This window comes from Budorcas taxicolor, chromosome 11 (genome assembly GCF_023091745.1).
Source record: "Budorcas taxicolor isolate Tak-1 chromosome 11, Takin1.1, whole genome shotgun sequence".
In the NCBI taxonomy this organism is placed as follows: Eukaryota; Metazoa; Chordata; class Mammalia; order Artiodactyla; family Bovidae; genus Budorcas; species Budorcas taxicolor.
In genome coordinates this window covers 100,019,711-100,039,983 of record NC_068920.1, presented here as the reverse complement: position 1 = coordinate 100,039,983, position 20,273 = coordinate 100,019,711, and positions in this window count along the sequence as shown.

The window sequence follows — 20,273 nt, the reverse complement described above, 5'->3', positions numbered from 1 at the left end:
ACACATACAGACATATTCATATGCATATTTATATAGCTAGATATATGTGTGAATATATATATACTTTTACACCAAAATGTGTTGATGATATGACTACATTGTATATTTTGCTAAAATCAGAATTTTTGAAACAAATTTTCTGTTAAAACATAAAATATTCCATAGATGCATAAGAAGTATCAATGTAAAACAAAAATAAACAATGAAAATGCATATACAGATATTACTGTACTATCTGCTTAGTTGCTCAGCCCTGTCCAACTCTTTGTGACCCATAGACTGTAGCCCGCCAGGCTCCTCTGTCCATGGGGATTCTCTAGGCAAGAATACTGGAATGGGCTGCCATGCCCTTCTCCAGGGGATCTTCCCAACCCAGGGATCAAACCCAGGTCTCCCACATTGTAGGAGGATTCTTTACCATATGAGCCATCAGGAAAGCCCAAGAATACTGGAGTGGGTAGCCTATTCCTTTTACCAGGGGATCTTCCTGACCCAGGAATCAAACCAGGATCTCCTTCATTGCAGGCAGGTTCTTTACCAGTTGAGCTACCAAGAATCATTTTAATTAAATATGACTCTGGCTGTTTATTAAAAAGAACCCTGGCTCAAGTGCTTTATGGATCTTCAAGAAACAGGTTCTTCTTTTAATATAGATTTTCCTTTGAGTATAGAGGAATTGTAAAGCAGAAAAGTGAAAGTGTTTATCACTCAGTCGTGTCCAACTCTTTGCAACCCAATGAACTACAGCCCACCAGGCTCCTCTGTTTATGGGATTCTCCAGGCGAGAATACTGGAGTGGGTTTCATGCCCTCATCCAGGGGATCTTCCCAACCCAGGGATCAAACCCTGGTCTCTTATATTTTTGGGTAGATTCTTTACTGCCTGAGCCACCAAGGAAGATGTAAATTCAATATCAAAGGCAGTTAAAGTTATAAAACAAGGAAAATGAATATCTTATATGTAAACATACATGCAAAGATACTTAAAATATTAGCAATTTCCAATCTTTATTTAGTTTTTACTCTTCCTTTAATAAAGGATTATATACAAGATATGAATTTACTTTTGATGCAGTCCTAGCTCCATACAAAAAGTTTGGATGTAAAAATAACATTCAACTTCATGATTTCCTAAATTGCTATCTTTAAAATTAACAATATGAATGAAATGGAATTGAACTCGTAATTTATGTCCTCCTTGATTTGTAACTAGGCAAATGTATTTAAATTTTCAAGTGTTTAACTTTAAAAACAATTCTTAAACATACATTTATTTGTAATTCAAAATTAAGATAACTTCTGATTTTATCAAATAAAAGATGAAGACTGTGTTGCTCTTCTCTACTTTGTTAGTTTCCTATCTATAATTCTTCCCATTCTTTGTCATCCTAATTTTTGTCATATTGATCCCTCTTTTCCTTTATAGTAGGCATCTCTCTGCAAATTTTGTCCCTTATGTTTTATCTTTAGGTACATTTATCAAATTATTGAGGATAGCATTTTCCAATTAGAGACTTCCAAAATATTTTGTTTTATAGTACATTGGTGTATTCCGTAGAAAGGACTCTTTCACAGTAAGGCTGGCTAGACAATGCAGAGATTAAACACAGTTACTCTGATATTCTAATTTAAAGGCATCTTTGTTGTTGTTGTTTAGTCACCAAGTCATGTAACCTTATAGACTGCAGCCCACCAGGCTCCTCTGTCCATGGGATTTTCCAGCAAGAATACTAGAGTGGGTTGCCATGCCCTCCTCCAGGGGATCTTCCCGATCAGGGATTGAACTGATTCTTTACCTCTGAACCACCTGGGAAGCCCAAAAGGCATCTTAAGGGAGAGTAACATAATTATAAATATGGTGAATTTTCTCTAGGAAGTTGTATTATGCAAAATTTCCCTTAAATTTTCAACTATAGAACCGATATTAAAGCCTAGAACATTTTTAATATTCCACAAAGTCAATGTTTTTCCAATAGGACAACACTGTTTTGGACTATCTCTAAATTTTTAACCAATATCAATACTCATTGGCAGTCAAACTTTCTTCCTCTTTACTCAGCTTTAAAATTTGATTACTCTCCTGGTAGCCTGGGGCAAATTTTTTTATTTGGTAAAAAGGTATAAAATGGTATATTTTCTGATACACTTCTTATCTTAAGATGACATTCACAATCAACAGCTTGATTGGGTATAAAATATTGAATCAACTGTTTCCTCTCAAAGCACCACAGATGTTTATTTTCTTCTGACATTGTAAGACCAGCTTAGCTATTCCTTTACAGTGAATCTAGCTTTATGCTTAAGAATCAAACATTTTACTAGAATATGTCTACTTTTCACTTTCATGCATTGGAGAAGGAAATGGCAACTGACTCCAGTGTTCTTGCCTGGAGAATCCCAGGGATGGGGAAGCCTGGTGGGCTGCCATCTATGGGGTCACACAGAGTCAGACACAAATGAAGTGACTTAGCAGCAGCAGCAAGCAAGTATCTCTCTCTTTTGTTTTTCTTGATTTATAATGGCGGACATTTTCAATTTCTTTTTTTGGTAAATATATATATTTTTAATGTGGACCGTTTTTAAAGTCTTGAATTTTTTTTTTTACAACATTGTAATATTGCTCTGTTTTATATTTTGTTTTTTTTTTGGCTACAAGGCATGTGGGATCTTAGCTCCCTGGTCAGGAATTAAACCTGCATCAATTGCACTGGAAGGTGAAGTCTTAACCACCAGACCAACAAGGAAGTCCCTTAATTCTAAATTCAAAACTTTTTAGATGAGAAGTGGTTTCTTCTCTTATACCTTTATTATTTTATTCAAATTGTTTGGATTTCTTCCTTCCTATTTCTATTTATTATATTTTGTACATTTGTTCTTTATCTTTATTTTTTTTTCTTTCATGATTTACATTATCTTATCCTTTTCTTCAGCATACTAGGAGTACTTTTCATGTTGGTTCTGTACTCTAATGATTCAAATTTTTCTGCAATGCCAAGGGGGCTCTTTTGGTGTCTTTGAGATTTGGGAGTAATTATTCAACCTCAATTGCTTTGCCTTTTCTCTGAAAAGATTTTTATATATTTACATTCTATAGTTATTTGATTAGATAATGAATGAAGCAACTTAGAGAATTCCAAGGTGATCTGTTACCATGAAAGAATTGTAGATAATGATACTCTTTAGAAGAAAACACTGTAATTTTGGAACTGAACCAAACCAGACCAGTCTTTAGGGTATGAGACCTCCTCCTCCCTACAATTTATTATTGTATGCTTCCTTCTTTCTCTCTGTCTCATCATCCTGAACAAATTCTACAGATGTGCTTCCCTGGTGCCTCAGAAGATAAAGAATCTGCCTGCCTGGGGAGACCCAGGTTTGATCCCTGGGTCCAGAAGATGCCCTGGAGAAGGGAATGGCAACCCACTCCAGTATTCTTGTCTGGAGAATTCTTTGACGAGAGGAGCCTGACAGGCTACAGTCCATGGTGTCGCAAAGAGTCAGACACAAGTGAACAACTTAATTCTTTCACTTTACCTTCTCTCTGTCTCATGATACTGAGCAAATTCTGTGGAAGGCTGTGCAGCATCACTAAGTTAGTCAAGGTGATTATGATGTGACTACTAACTTGTTTGTTGCTTGCTATAAAAGGTGCTGAACCCTTGACCTTATTTCCCTAAGCTGCAACCCAACCTACTATATTAGAGCATTCATCTGGCCTAGTGATAACCATGGACTTGAGAGACATGGGGAATCTGTGATACTATGATGACACATAGTATCGCTGAGTATTAAACTGTCTTATTCTGATGCAATAAGTGTTATTGTCTACACTTGATGTCTATGGAGGGGTAATAGGTATGCTCCTTGCTATCCTTTTTGAGGATTGGATTGGTCTTTGTCAGGGATTTTAAAGATGCTGAATGTATGTCCCTTGTCTTAACTCAAAATAACTTCAGTTCAGTTCAGTTCATTTCAGTCACTCAGTCATGTTGGACTCTTTGCGACCCCATGAAGCACAGTACACCAGGCCTCCCTGTTCATCACTAACTCCCGGAGTATACCCAAGCTCATGTCCGTTGAGTCGGTGATGCCATCCAGCCATCCCATCCTCTGTTGTCCCCTTCTCCTCCTGCCCTGAATCTTTCCCAGCATCAGGGTCTTTTCAAATGAGTTAGTTCTTCACATCAGGTGGCCACAGTATTGGAGTTTCAGCTTCAACATCAGTCCTTCCAATGAACACCCAGGACTGATCTCCTTTAGAATGGACTGGTTGGATCTCCTTGCAGTCCAAGGGACTCTCAAGAGTCTTCTCCAACACCACAGTTCAAAAGCATCAATTCTTCGGTGCTCAGCTTTCTTCAGAGTCCAACTCTTACATCCATACATGACTGCTGGAAAAACCATAGCCTTGACTAGACGGACCTTTGTTGGCAAAATAATGTCTCTGCTTTTGAATATGCTATCTAGCTTGGTCATAACTTTCCTCCAAGGAGGAAGTGTGTTTTAATTTCATGGCTGCAATCACCATCTGCAGTGAGCCCATAAAAATAGTCTGACACTGTTTCCACTGTTTCCCCATCTATTTCCCATGAAGTGATGGGACCAGATGCCATGATCTTCGTTTTCTGAATGTTGAGCTTGAAGCCAACTTTTTCACTCTCCACTTTCACTTTCATCAAGAGGCTTTTTAGCTCCTCTTCACTTTCTGCCATAAGGGTGGTGTCATCTGCATATCTGAGGTGATTGATATTTTTCCCGGCAATCTTGATTCCAGCTTGTGCTTCTTCCAGCCCAGGACTTCCCATGATGTATTCTGCATATAAGTTAAATAAGCAGGGTGACAATATACAGCCTTGATGTGCTCCTTTTCCTATTTGGAACCAGTCTGTTGTTCCATGTCCAGTTCTAACTGGTGCTTCCTGACCTGCATACAGGTTTCTCAAGTGGCAGGTCAGGTGGTCTGGTATGCCCATCTCTTTCAGAATTTTCCACAGTTTATTATGATCCACACAGTCAAAGGCTTTGGCATAGTCAAGAAAGCAGAAATAGATGTTTTTCTGGAACTCTCTTGCTTTTTCCATGATCCAGCAGATGTTGGCAATTTGATCTCTGGTTCCTCTGCCTTTTCTAAAACCAGCTTGAACATCTAGAAGTTCACGGTTCACGTATTGCTGAAGCCTGGCTTGGAGATTTCTGAGCATTACTTTATTAGCGTGTGAGATGAGTGCAATTGTGTGGTAGCTTGAGCATTTTTTGACATTGCCTTTCTTTGGGATTGGAATGAAAACTGACCTTTTCCAGTCCTGTGGCCAAATAACTTGGAAATTGTTAAAAAGAAGTGGAAAATGGAAGGTCTCTGTAAGGATATAGAATTTTGTATATATTTTGGCATACGGTGAAATGTTCTTATGCTAATTAAATTAATGGATCCATTTGCATCTGGTTGTATAAGTGTGGGCAGATGAAAGCTGGCTAGTCACAGTTCTGACAGGATTTCAGATCTTGACTCATGGTGAGCCTCATCAATTTGCCAATTAAGCCTCCTCAACTTGAGATCTTGAAGAATCAAGTCAGTCCTGACATACTATCCTGGAGTCTAGATCACAGCCTTAGAATCTCATGAAATTGATGTTGTCCCATATTGAGGGTGGGGCCATGTTTCACAGATGAGCTTAGAATAATAAAGGTTATGTATAAACTAGAGACATGTTTCATTAATTTATCAGAGATCCCCTTTCTGGAGAGGGTAATGCTTGTATTTGCTGCCCCTCATCAGGAAGACTGAGAAGGCAATGGCACCCCACTCCAGTACTCTTGCCTGGAAAATCCCATGGACGGAGGAGCCTGGTAGGCTGCAGTCCATGGGGTTGGAAAGAGTCAGACAGGACTAAGTGACTTCACTTTCACTTTTCACTTTCATGTATTGGAGAAGGAAATGGCAGCCCACTCCAGTATTGTTGCCTGGAGAATCCCAGGGACGGGGGAGCCTAGTGCACTGCCGTCTATGGGGTTGCACAGAGTTGGACACGACTGAAGCGACTTAGCTTATCATCAGGACAACAACTTGAAATCAAAGGACTGCTTTGTAAGGTTAGAATCAGAGTAAAGGAAGATGGTTACTTTGCCAACAAAGGTCCGTCTAGTCAAGGCTATGGTTTTTCCAGTGGTCGTGTATGGATGTGAGAATTGGACTATAAAGAAAGCTGAGTGCCAAAGAATTGATGCTTTTGAACTGTGGTGTTGGAGAAGACTCTTGAGAGTCCCTTGGACTGCAAGGAGATCCAACCAGTCCATCCTAAAGGAGATCAGTCCTGGGTGTTCATTGGAAGGACTGATGCTAAAGCTGAAACTCCAATACTTTGGCCACCTCATGTCAAGAGTTGACTCATTGGAGAAGACTCTGATGCTGGGAGGGATTGGGGGCAGGAGGAGAAGGGGACGACAGAGGATGAGATGGCTGGTTGGCATCACTGACTCGATGGACATGAGTTTGAGTGAACTCTGGGTTTGGTGATGGACAGGGAGGACTGGCATGCTGCGATTCATGGGGTCGCAAAGAGTCAGACATGATTGAGCGACTGAACTGAACTGAAAGGAGGATGGCAGTGTGTGAGCTAAAGGAAGCACCTTGTCTTTCTTTTCTGGTGCCTCAGTTGCTCTGGTTCTGAAGAATTCCTGACCTTGGCATATTATCAGTTTTAAAATGTCAGGCTTCTATTTTTCTATACTTCTACTGCATTCTATTCCTGTTTTGTTAATATGCCATTTCTTCTCAGATGTATCATTATGAAAAATTTAGCTATTTTCCCATTAAACATTTTTTTGGAATGAGGCCAGGAAATAAATATCTCCAGGTCTCACACTTAGCTGTAGAGACCTTCAGTCTCCTTAAGATGACTTTGCAAATATCTAGTTATGTTTATTAGATTTGAATTATCAGCCTTAGAGATTTCTGAATGTTAAAAATATACTATGGATATATGCCAATGTATAAACTCAACGTTGCATATTCTTCTTTACAAATGCATACAAATGGTCCAAATTTTAGTTATCCAACAAATATATACTTCGTATCTACTATGTGCTCAATATTTTTGTAGGGGCTAGAGATACAAGATTAGAATCAAGCTTTCCACATTTAGGGAACTCGCATTAGAGACAGTATGGACGTATATTTATAGCATAATTTCAGATAATGATAAGCTTATGAAGAAATATGAAGCCAGGTAAAAACTGATATAGCTGGCTAGTTTAGATGGTATCATGATACTCTAGATAGTTCTTAGAGCACAAAAGCTATATTGGGGATTTCATGAAACAAACATATATTTGCTAATTCTGTTATTTCCACTTTGATCATGAAAACATTGCAATCACTGTAATATGAATATGCAACATCTGTCAATAAATCTGACAGTCTCTCATCTTTGTGATTCGGACATAGTAGCATTGATTGGTTGCAAAAAGAAAATATAAAAAAAATCTTGTTCAAACGCAGGGAACATGTAAACACTTTGAGGACCCTGTTAACGGACTGACATTTAAATGTGTCGTGAAATGGAGTAAACGCCATAGAAATGCAGATAATGTTGAGAAGTTCTTGAACTTCAGTTGGTATATTAGTCTTCTGTTCTTTCATAGCCCATAAAAAGGGTGCAGCATACGGTAATGTGTCAAGAATTTTTTTAAATCCTATTTATGTGTATAAGTTCACAAAAAATGCATCTTCCTTTGTGTATTATATAATGATGCTAAAATGTGAGGTCATTTAAGGATTTGCCAAACATGGAAAAAAAGAAATATATTTGCAGTTTTTACAGTAGGATACAATTATGCTTTGGAAAAGCACTATTGCCTAAATACATCTTGAAAATATGCTTTTTAGAGGGAATGAATAGCATACAAATTCTGATTTCTTTTAAGTCATCTTGAAAAATGGACGACAGACACACGAGCTGAGCTTTAATAAAGTGCTAATTAGGAGTGCATGCCACATTTGAATGGTAGTTATGTGAAATGTACAGAAATCTCAGCAGTAGAAGAATGGTGTGTGGCTTTTGGGGACAAGTTGTGACAGCTAGGTGCTGGTCCTTTGATGGCATGAATTTAAAACCTCATTTAATGCTGACAGGAACTTTGAGATTATCTATTCAAGCTCTCAATTTGCACAAGAGGAATCTAGGGCTTAACATCCTTAAGAGACCTGCTCAAAATCACATCACATGGCAAAAAAAAATCACAGCACAGGTCATCTGATGAATGAGTTTATGCTATGCCTCCAGCTGTCACTGCCTCACCTCCTCCCCAGCCCCAACCCTCCCACGGTTCACTTTTTAGCCATTTTGTTGAACTTCATGGCACAAGGGTGTAGAAAGAAAGTGAAATTCACAAATATATGTTATCCTTTTGTTTTCTAGATGCTTCAGCGAGCAGTTAAATGAGCTTGAGGGATTTCATGCCTTCTCTTTTTCTTATATCCTGCCATAAGAAACTTTAAAAATTCATAGTGTGACTTTTTAGTGCTATCAGAAATTGGAAGCTGGAGGAGCGCACTGGGGCAGAGCTAGTCAGAAAGAGAAGAGAGGGTGAAAAGGGGCCATCCCAGATACTGGGGTAGAAAATCATAGCTGCTAGATCAGTGATCATCTCTGTGGTGGTTTACTTTTCTGAATTTGAAAAGGAAACTATTAATCACTCTAGGTCTTCCCCCGCCGCAACCCCGTCCCTTTTTATAGAATGAAGAGGGTTGACTGGTTAACCTCTGTGGTCCTTTTCATTGTCACTAGTCAAGGACTGGGTCTGTATTCAGCCTTTTGGAAGTCTTATTGGAAGACATATGTAATTCTTGATAAAGCTTCTGTCACTTCTCCTCACATACAGCTAGAAAACATGGACGTCTGTTTTTAGGTGGAGATGTTGTTACTGATCAGTTAATAAGTCTGTTAATTTAGAATTACAGTCAACTCTTGATTAACCAGAATAAGACAACGGATGCAGAAAGGAGGGGTTTTCCACATGGTGCTAGTGGTAAAGAACCCACCTGACAATGTAGGAGACTTGAGAAACATGGGGTTTGATCCCTGGGTTGGGAAGATCCCCTGGAGGAGCACACAGCAATTCACTGTAGTATTCTTGCCTGGAGAATCCCATTGACAGAGGAATCCGGCAGGCTACAGTCCATAGGTTCATACTTCGCACAGAGTTGGACATGACTGAAGCAACTTAGCATGCAGGCATGCAGATGAAAGGGATACAGCATAGATAACTCCCTTTTGGTCATGTGTAAAACAAAATGCTAGTACAGCATGGTGGTTAGGTACATACAGTCATTCTTGTGTTCAAATCCTAGCTCTGCTCTTACTAGCAATGTGATGCTTGGAAAGACACATCAGGCCTTATATGAGCTGGCTCTTGACTGTACCCATGACTTAAAGTCCTGCTTTTTTTCTCCCAAGCATAATTTGCTTCAACCACAAAATCTTTCTTGCTCATCTGTGGTCAGGAAAAGTACGCTTCAACCTCAGGGCTTTTGCACATGTTGCCTTTGCCTGGACAGCTCTTCCTCTAGGTATCTACATGTAACACTATTCTTTCCCCACCCCCTCAGTTTGAGACAATTTCTCCAACTAATGCTAGAAGGGATGATAATGATAGAAACTCCCAATTTCTTACCCTGCTCCATGCTTCTTTATAGTCACTTCCTGGCATATTATATATGTTTTTGTTTGGCTATCTTTTGTCTACTCAAAAAATAAACTACTTTACTAAATAAATTCTTCGATGTAAGTCCCTGTTTCTTTCTTCCTTTCTTTCAGTTGCCTTTTCACCTAGGTCTAAAAAGTTACCTGGCACATAGTAACTGCTCAGTATGTATTTGTTGAATAAATACATGCTGGTACCTATAGAAAGGCTTCCCAGGTAGACCAGTGGTAAAGAATCTGGCTGCCAAACAGGACTCAGGTTCAATATCTCGGTCAGGAAGTTCGCCTGGAGAAAAAACAGGCAACCCATTCCAGTATTATTGCCTGGGAAATTCCACGGACAGAAGAGCCTGGCGGGCTACAGTCCATGGGGTCGAACAGAGTTGGACATGATTTAGCAACTGAAACAACAGCAACAACCTATAGAAAAGCCAGTAACATGAGTGGCTACATGTTGCAGCTCTGGGGAGAAAGACTGGTGATGGGTGAAGAGTACCGGTTTCTCCCCTGTCATCGAATATGACTGTTTTTGCTCTGTGTGTGTTACACTTGTTATAAATTATTTTAAAGAGATCATGTTTGATCCTATGCACATTTAATCTGTAGTTAATTTTATTTCTTCCACTTCAATTTACTTTGCATCTGATCATAAGTGGAAATGAGCCAGCAGAAAAGAGATGGCATCTATCCATGCTGTATCCCTGCAAGGGTTCACTGTTCTGGAACCTGAATGCCATGAACTCTCACTAATGACCATAGATACAAACCCAGGAAAATACTTTAATAGGAATTAATTGAAATGATACAAATTTTTTAAATGTAGCTAATGTGAATGTGAATGCAAATATAAGTAGATACAATCAATTTAAATGAAGCACACCAGACCATTCATGTGGCCACAATTCCTCAAGCCCCAGTAACTTTCAATATTTTCTGTATCTGGTTACCTTCATTTACGTCTCCTTGGCTGCTTGCCTTAGCATGGAAGAACTGCACTAGGGGAAAAGACCCGTGGCACGGTGGGCAACTCTGGTTAACTTCTTTCTCTGTCACCCAGCTGTTGTTCTGTCTTCCCAAGTGAAATATGTGGGGGGATAGAAAATATTTTCACACCTGTTTTTTCTTGATTATATATTACAGACATGGAAAATAGACAATGAACAAGAGGATATCTTTAAATAAGTTCATGGATGCATTTACATCAGTGAAAAAGTACAAAATGCTTTTACTCCCCCCATCTCTTTCCCCTCCTCTCTCTCTCACACTCACACACACACACTCCTCACACATCTGATTTTCCCTCACACACACATCTAATTCACACACACCATATACACACACACACACCCCACTGTCTCACCCCAGGACTCGGATGATCAATGCCCAGGCCCAGCCTCGCTCCTGCTGAAGTCACACGTGAGTTCTAACAAACCCCCCTCTAAAGCTGCCTCCTATTGCAGGCTCTTCAGGACAGGATGAACACATCCACCGAAAGTCATGTTTTCTTTGCATCCTAACTGAAACAGCATTAAAGGGGGAAATGGGCATTCAGCGCTGCCAGCTATAGTATCTCTCGTATCAGTTCACCAACAAGGCCTGGTAGGGACCTGCCGAGCCTCTGGATAAATTGTATTTTCCAAGGGTTAATTAAGCTGTCTTGAGCTTCTGCATGAAGAGGAACAAACTGGCACTTGCAGCGCTTTCTGAAACCTGCTGTCGACATTACAGTCCCTGCTGCTTTTAGCTGTATCGATCCGATGCCTGACCTGTGAAATCCTTGATGGCTGCTAACACTAGAAGCTTACTGGAGCTTTCCAAGGGAGCTTCGGGACAGCTTCTGTAGTCAGGTACAATTACCTATCCCTCCAGGAGAGCCAATTAGTTCACAAAGAGCTGGAGCAGAACAAATGTTTTGTATGTGATTTAGAATCCTAAAAAAGAAAGGAGAAAAAAGAAAAAAAAGGCTTTGTTCCATCTGATTCTTTTGTTCCTAATTTTATGATTATTGTTCAATTCACAGAGGTCCTCACGTTTCTGAAAGATAAGAACATGATAAACCAGATTTACTGTCTTCTCTCTTTAAACTATGAAAATCACCTTGTGTCATTTAAGATCTGGTTTCTGGACTAATTGTATGAACTCAAAGGCAGGAAACCCAAGTTTGTTCTACTTTCTGCATTTTAGAAACTTTTCCCCTAAATGGTTCAATAAAATTTAATCATAATGAATTGCTCCTTTAAAAAAGAATGGATGGCAACTATTCTGAAACTTGGATTTGAAGACAGACTGTTAAGAATAACAGATTTCTAGGTAGAAGTATGCTATACATACCCTGATATATATCAAAATTAGCATGATCGATTCGGAAACTACAGCTAAACTTTGAAGACTGTAAACTAAAGTGTGGTGTCCTTTGAATAAAAAGATGGTGTCATCTGTATGCCCTGAACTTGGCTTCTTTCCCAGTTGTAAGCATTACTAAGATTCTTATACTCCCATTTTCATTTTCCTTTGTAACTAGTGATAAGTATTTCTGAGCTAGCTGCAGGATGTGGTCTAACCATTAAACACATTTTTTTCTTTATATTTGTCTCTGAATACTGTTTTAATAATGCAGGGATCAATATGTTTTGGTACACTCAAAACATAGTGTACCAGTAGAATTAACTGCAAGTGGAATTTAATGCCACTTAAATTCTAGTGCCAAATAGCATCAAAACGAGGGGAAATGGAAATCAGTTATTACTTTTAATAATGGGGACAGAATTTTTAAAAATCTGGTTTCAAATATTATTTCAGAGTGAGGTAAGTCAGAAAGAAATATAAATATTGTTTGCTGATGCATATATATGGAATCTAGAAAGATGGTACTGATGAATTTATTTTCAGAGCAGCAATGGAGAAACACACACAGAGAACAGACCTATGGGTATGGGGAGAGGGGAGGAGGGATGGGGGAGATGTGTGGAGAGAGTAATGGAAATTTGCTGTATGAATCAGGGAACTCAAACAGGGGCTCTGTAACAATCTAGAAAGGTGGGATGGTGAAGGAGATGGGAGGGAGGTTTGAAAGGGAGGGGACAGGGGTGTACCCACAGCTGATTCTTGTTGATGTTTGCCAGAAAACCACAAAATTCTGTAAAGCAATTATCCTTCAATTTAAAAAAATAAAGTGGCAAAATATTTTTTCAATATAAAAATCATGTACATATATATGTGTGGTAGCTATGAAATGAACTTAGGTCAGAAGTTTTCATGTAGAGAAAAATGATATTCATTTTTTTTTAAATCACAGAAACCTTTGACCTCAGCTTAAAGTGAAAGTGAAAGTCGCTCAGTCATGTTAGACCCTTCGCAACCCCATGGACTGTACAGTCCCTGGAATTCTCCAGGCCAGAATACTGGGATCGAACCCAAGTCTTCTGCATTGCAGGTGGATTCTTTCCCAGCTGAGCCACGAGGGAAGCCTGTCCTCAGCATAGATAAAGATAATATAAAATTGATTCATGTTTCTGAAATGTAAAATTAAACTGACAGAAACAATTTACAACATCATTGTGTTTTAGAAATAAGTTATCTAAACTAAGATCAGTCTCTGGACCTAAACTAGAACCAAAAGTGCAAAGACAGTAAAAAGAAAATAAAAAAAAGAATCAGAGATTTCCCTGGTGGTCCCGTGGCTCCCTCCTTACCTTCCCCCACATCCATAGGTCTGTTCTCTATTGCTTCCCTGAAAATAAATTCATCAGTATCATCTTTCTAGATGCTACATATATGTGTCAGTGTACAATATTTATGTTTTTCTATCTGACTTATTTAATTCTGAAAAAATATTTGAAACAAGATTTTTAAAAATTCTGTCCTGTATGGCCAGGAAAAAATAAATAAAAATTTAAAAATCAGTCAACTGTGTTTTACCTTAGAGCCTTTTAGTAAAATATGTCTTTATTAATTTGTAATAAAGTAATAGTTGCACAGAGAGAAGTAAGAACCTGAAACAGACCTGTAGTAGGTGAAATTATAAGCCTGAAATTATAAGCCTCTCTCTTACAGAAGAGACCCTGATAGGAAAACATCATCATTGGAAAAGACCCTGATGGTGGGAAAAATAGAAGGCAGGAGGGGAAGGGGACGACAGAGGACAGGATGGTTGCACAGCATCAGTGGCTCAATGGCCATGAGTTTGAGCAAACTCTGGGAGATGGTGAAGGACAGGGAATCCTGGTGGGCTACAGTCCTCGGGGTCACAAAGAGTCAGACGTGACTGAGCGACTGAACAACAACACACAGAAGTAGAGGGCAGATGTTTGCTAATGTCTGTGTGCCTGGGAAGTTCCTGAGTTCTGATGGTTGTTCCACTGATGCAGGTGATGTCAATGAAAATAGATTCACACTGCCTAAGCTTCTCCATCAGAAGACATAATTGCATGAAGTGGGAGAGGAAAGAGTTCAAGCTTTTGTTGGTTTCTCTGTAAAATGGGTTGTGAACTCGGCATTAACATTTTTCTGCTGCTTCAAATGTCTTCCTATCTCTTCTATTAATGTCAAGTAGTGTTGAGAGCATTCAATTTGGGTGTTGGAAAGGAGCTGGTAACAGTGTCTAGTACTAGAGAGTCTAGCATACACAATTTTGTAGCTGGAAAAAAATGACCCTGCTTGATTCAGAGCTGAAGTCACGATTTCAGTTAGTAAGAGGCAAGCAGATGGTCTGCTCCATTGGAGGTCAACATTTTGGTTTTGGAATAAATGCTGTAAAAATGAGATCGAAACTACATGCTTAATTCCTCTAGAGTTCTCCCTTTTTCACTGATCATAGTCTTTTCCCATCCAGGTGATTGGCATGTGTTGGAAGCTGTGCTCTGAGAAGGCACTGGGTGGACATGCAAATCTTCACTTCCACAGAGAATTCAAATCTAAAGTTGGTGTCTGTAGCATAATCCTGAAATATGATGACTACTTATTTATTCATGTGTGGTACCAACACCTTACTTACTCTTCAAATATGGCTTTTATAAGAGAAAAAGCATTTTCAAAATACCAGTGAAAATTCTAATGACAATTTTTCTTTGTAATCATTCTTTGAAAGAGAAACTATGAGTCAGTAAACATCTCACTGTATATGCCTTCTGAATAGAAATTATGACTTTAGTTTTTCTTCAGCTATAAGAACAATCATCAAAAGTTAACCTAGAAGCTACAGATATGAATTAAAGACCATCAATAGAGCTGACAGTTTCCTATTCTTTTTCCACCTTCTTTTACTAAATTGTCTATTAAGAGGGAGAATAACTTCCTAAGGATTCAACTTGAAAGCTTTGAAACTGTTTAGCAGAATAAAGTACACGATGATCTTATTTTTCTAAATTATAACAGGCCTTAGAGCTACATGCTGAAGACACAATGTTCAAAGAGGATCCCAAATGACATTTTAATGTTTGAAATATCAGTGTTCCTAATCTATAACACAATAAAGATTTGAAAACTGTTTTGTTTGTTTTTTTTTAATAAAGGAGTAGCAAGATGTTGAAACCTGGAGAACTTGTATCTGAAAGCTCCATTTCTAAAGTATCAAGAAGATTCTTCTCATTGGAAAATTGCTGCTGGTATTCATGAAATGCCTGCTTCTTTTTCCAACCAGAGCATAAAGAGTCCATGTTTTCACCCTCTGAAATGTGCCTGTAACTAGGACTAAGTGTGATTCTTCATATGAAGGCCTCAAGGCAGAGAAAGAATGGGTCTCCCAAACTTGAGTGATGGAGGGATTCAAATGAGAAAGTGAATAGAGTGTCAGACTCCAACACAGAAAAGATGAAGGAAAGAGAGTCAGACGGGAGAGTGCCTATTCAAGTCTAAATGTTTACTGCTTCATGGTCCATTAGGGCATCCTGGAAGGAGGCTCAGTGCAAAATAAACGAATACGATTCTAAACAAATAATGCCTTAATGCTGCAGGATGTTCACTTCTTTTTAAAATCTATTGTTATATGTTGAATGATATATTTATTATTAACAGTGAAAACATGACGCTCTTAGTCTTAGGGTTATTTCTACATTAATCCAAATTCAACTCTCTAGAAAAATTTCCTTTGTTTATAACCTTTGATCAGAACAACAAATAAAATCTCCCCAAAGGTAAGAAATTTGCCAAAATGATCTGTCTCCTTGTATCCAAATGACACTTTAACTTTTGCCTTCTAAATGTTCTCTGCTGTCTTTATTTCATTATAGACACAGGGGCAAAATCATCTATAAAAGCTAATAAGACCCACAGCATTCCCACTGCAGCTCAATTGCTCTTTCATTCATCATTTATTTAGCACAGGCTCATGATTTACTAGGCACTGTGCTAGGCACTGCATTGATAATGGTGAACAAGACACCCATTTCTTATCTCCAGTGTGCACAGACTAATGGGAGAGATTAGTGAAGTCAGATTGTAATAAGTGATTAGGAAGGGAAAAGTACAGAGGTGTGTGACAGCGTGCAGTGGGCACCAGTATGAGGCTGCACCCAGGAAGAATTCTCTAAGGAAATGATGTTGAGTATGTGATGTGAAGGAGGTATGGCTGTTAACTGGGGGTCGAATAGGGGGATAGGGTGGCAATTAGAAGCTTCCAAGAATAATATTAAGCAAAAAGGAGAAAATATTTGGTAAACTGGACAGAGCCAGCAAGTCTGAGCACACTGAACTACAGGGAGAGAAGTCAAAGATGAGGCTGGGGTGGAAGGCAGGATGTAGGCCATGAAAACCATGTGGTGCATTAAGTGTTGGCCTTTGCTCCTGCAGTAGCAGGAAGCCCTTGAATGGTTACAAGAGGAGTGACTTCATGAAATTTGAGTTTTCAAAATAGCACTTTGTCAAGCTATGGAGAATGAATACAGTCAGCAAAAACAAGACTGGGAGCTGACTGTGGCTCAGATCATGAGCTCCTTATTGCCAAATTCAGACTGAAATTGAAGAAAGTAGGGGAAAACACTAGACCATTCAGGTATGACCTAAATCAAATCCCTTATGATTATTCAGTGGAAGTGAGAAATAGCTTTAAGGGACTACAGCTGATAGAGTGCCTGATGAACTATGGACGGAGGTTCGTGACATTGTACAGGAGAGAGGGATCAAGACCATCCACATGGAAAAGAAATGCAAAAAAGCAAAATGGCTGTCTGGGGAGGCCTTACAAATAGCTGTGAAAAGACGAGAAGCAAAAAGCAAAGGAGAGAAGGAAAGATATAAGCATCTGAATGCAGAGTTCCAAAGAATACCAAGGAGAGGTAAGAAAGCCTTCCTCAGTGATCAATGCAGAGAAACAGAGGAAACAACAGAATGGGAAAGATAAGAGATCTCTTCAAGAAAACTAGAGATACCAAGGGAACATTTCCATGCAAAGATGGGCTCGATAAAGGACAGAAATGGTAAGGAAAGTTATGACCAACCTAGATAGCATATTCAAAAGCAGAGACATTACTTTGACGACTAAGGTCCTTCTACTCAAGGCTATGGTTTTTCCAGTGGTCATGTATGGATGTGAGGATTGGACTGTGAAGAAGGCTGAGCCCTGAAGAATTGATGCTTTTGAACTGTGGTGTTGGAGAAGACTCTTGAGAGTCCCTTGGACTTCAAGGAGATCCAACTAGTCCATTCTAAAGGAGTTCAACCCTGGGTGTTCTTTGGAAGGACTGATGCTAAAGCTGAAACTCCAGTACTTTGGCCACCTCATGCAGAGTTGACTCATTGGAAAAGACTCTGATGCTGGGAGGGATTGGGGGCAGGAGGAGAAGGGCACAACAGAGGATGAGATTGCTGGATGGCATCACCAACTTGATGGACGTGAGTTTGAGTGAACTCCGGGAGTTGGTGATGGACAGGGAGGCCTGGTGTGCTGCAATTCATGGGGTCGCAAAGAGCTGGACACGAATGAGCGATGAACTGAACTGAAGTGTCAGGCCAGGTTAACTAGTTAAAGGTTTATGGCAGTGGCCTTTCTATCCTGAATTCTGTATACTATTTGTAAACTTATGACTGTTATTGCCTGGAGATAAACATGTGTATATAAAGACCCAGAACAGCTAGGTTTCAAACTACTCCCACTTCTCCTAGAATATTAGAAAATGTGGCTGCACAGGTTTGAATTCCTCCACGGGGACAATTTGTACATGAGGGCAGTTGGCTGGAGCCATGAAGTGGTTGCCTTTCTCCTCTAAGATAAGGCACCTGCCCTCCGGTTTTTCAGAGCCCCAACACCTGCATCACTCACCTGTCTTGTCCTATAGGCATTTATATTTCTGGCCTAGTCAGTTCATTGGACAGAGCCTGAGTGATGAACTTAGATTTTAAAGTAAAAATTATAATTTAGAAAAGAATGCGATGGTGATAAGTACCTAGAACACTGTGTCTTCTGAACACAGTGAAATTAACTGACTAGCAAAATAATGAAACATATCTACATATAAAAGTTAATGCACTTGCTAATTGATTCACTCAATAAACAATTTTTAAAAAACCCTTATTTTGACTAAACTAGAATTATCCCCAAACACTCAAAATTCAAAAAATTACAATGAGAATATGCAAATATAGAGAGCTGCCACGTCAATCTCATGTCATTCTTTCTGAGTGACAAACTGAAGTTGAGACATGTCATAAAAACATAATGCTTTCTTTAACAATATTGCTAACTTCCTCTACTTCTTTGGGGATAGGAAGTTACTGAAATGTCTTTAATATTGTGTCTTTTTTCCTTTATTACAACTTTGCTTTTCCTAAAAGGAAACTAAAGTCTATACATTTTCATGAATATTAATACAATGTATTAAATACATTTAACATTTCCTTCCTGTAAATAGGGGCCATTATACCTCCTTGCCCTTTTGAAGGGGGGCACGATGCTGTGACTTGATATGTTACTTAGAGGCTGTAGTATTTGTAAGCCAGTTTGGGAGCCAGTGTGTGATTTCTCACAATCTTTCTTTTCCCTTCCATGCCTTCTGCATCTGCAGCCATGAACCCCTTGTCTCATCTTGATAAGATGGCTTCAAGATAGAGTCTTTGCCAGGCTGGGTTCCCGGGTAATTCTTATTATGTTTATGCCCCTGAAATTAGGGCCTGCTTTTTTACCAACGCATTGCTCAGGTTCTCTCAATTAATACAAATGACTGCATTCAAAATGCTAACAAATATTGTAATTTATATTTTCCATATTTAAGGGTTGAAAAATCAGCATTCATAGCCTTTCATTTTACTCAGATAGGGCCTGTATTGTAGGGGTCCCTAACCTCCAGGATCTAATGCCTGATGATCTGAGGTAAAGCTGATATAATAAAAATAGAAATAAAATGCATAATAAATTTAATGTGCTTAAATCATCCTGAAACCATTCCCCCACCACTGGTCCATGGAAAAATTGTCTTCTAAGAAATCGACCCCTGGTGCCACAAAGGCTGGGGACCTCTGTTGTATTGTAAAGTTTTCCTCTCATGTTTTCTATCATCAAACAACTGTGTTGAAATCAAACTGAATTTTCTCCCAGTGGCTTTTCTTAATATTATACCTAATCTGGCCAATGAATCTTTAATAATGATATTCACTCCCATATTATCAACTGATAGTTTCACAATGTCTTTGTCCATTACAAGTTTTTATATCTTAGATTTCTACTTCCTAGAATTTAATTTTCACTTAGCTGGAGAATATTCTTGAGAATTGCACAGGGTGCATAGTTAGTAAAATATCTAAAGCTTCTTAATCCTTAAAATGTAATTTTGCCCTTACATTTGAATGGTAGTTTTCTTTCTTTTTTTTCTTTTTTTAGTACAGAAATTTGGTTTTGGCAATTTTCCCCACAGGAGTTTCTGAGCAGTGTTGTTATTTTCCATATGTAACTGAGAAGACACCTGGAAGTCTGTGTTTTTTACTCCTTGCAAGTAACTTCCTTTTTTCCTACTGAATTTGTGATTTTTTTTCTTTACCAATAGTGTTGACAGATTTTTAAAGGACTTCATCTTCATGATTCTAGAGTAATCAATAGGCTCTTTTCTAATTGACAAATTGTCTTTTCTAAGTTCACAGAAATGTGCTATCATTTCCTTGTATATTTATGATTCCGCTTGTAAAAAATTATTTTTGAGAAATACTTTCTCTTACCAGTCTCTCATAAATTTATTTTTCTGTCCTGTATTTTGGGAATATCCCTACTGATATTCCAAATAACCTTTCTTTAGCAAAACTAATAAACAATTTAGCCCCTGTTGTTTTTTGTTTATAATTATGGTACTAATATTTCTAATGTCCAAGAATTTGATAGCTTCTTTCTCACAGTAACCTTTAAAATTATTCTTTTGATAGAGGTGATATTCCTTTATGGTTTGGAGTCTTGAATTATATGGGAAAATAAACTTTTTATTCTATGTGTATCTTGGTTTTCAGCACTATTAACTTTCACTATCAATTAGATTTCATCTACATTGTATCTTCCATAAGTTCATCAAATATGATGATAGTATTTTTTCTATCAGGTTGTCTTGTATGATTACTGATTCATTCCTATTTTTATATTTTGCTATCATCTCAATGGCTA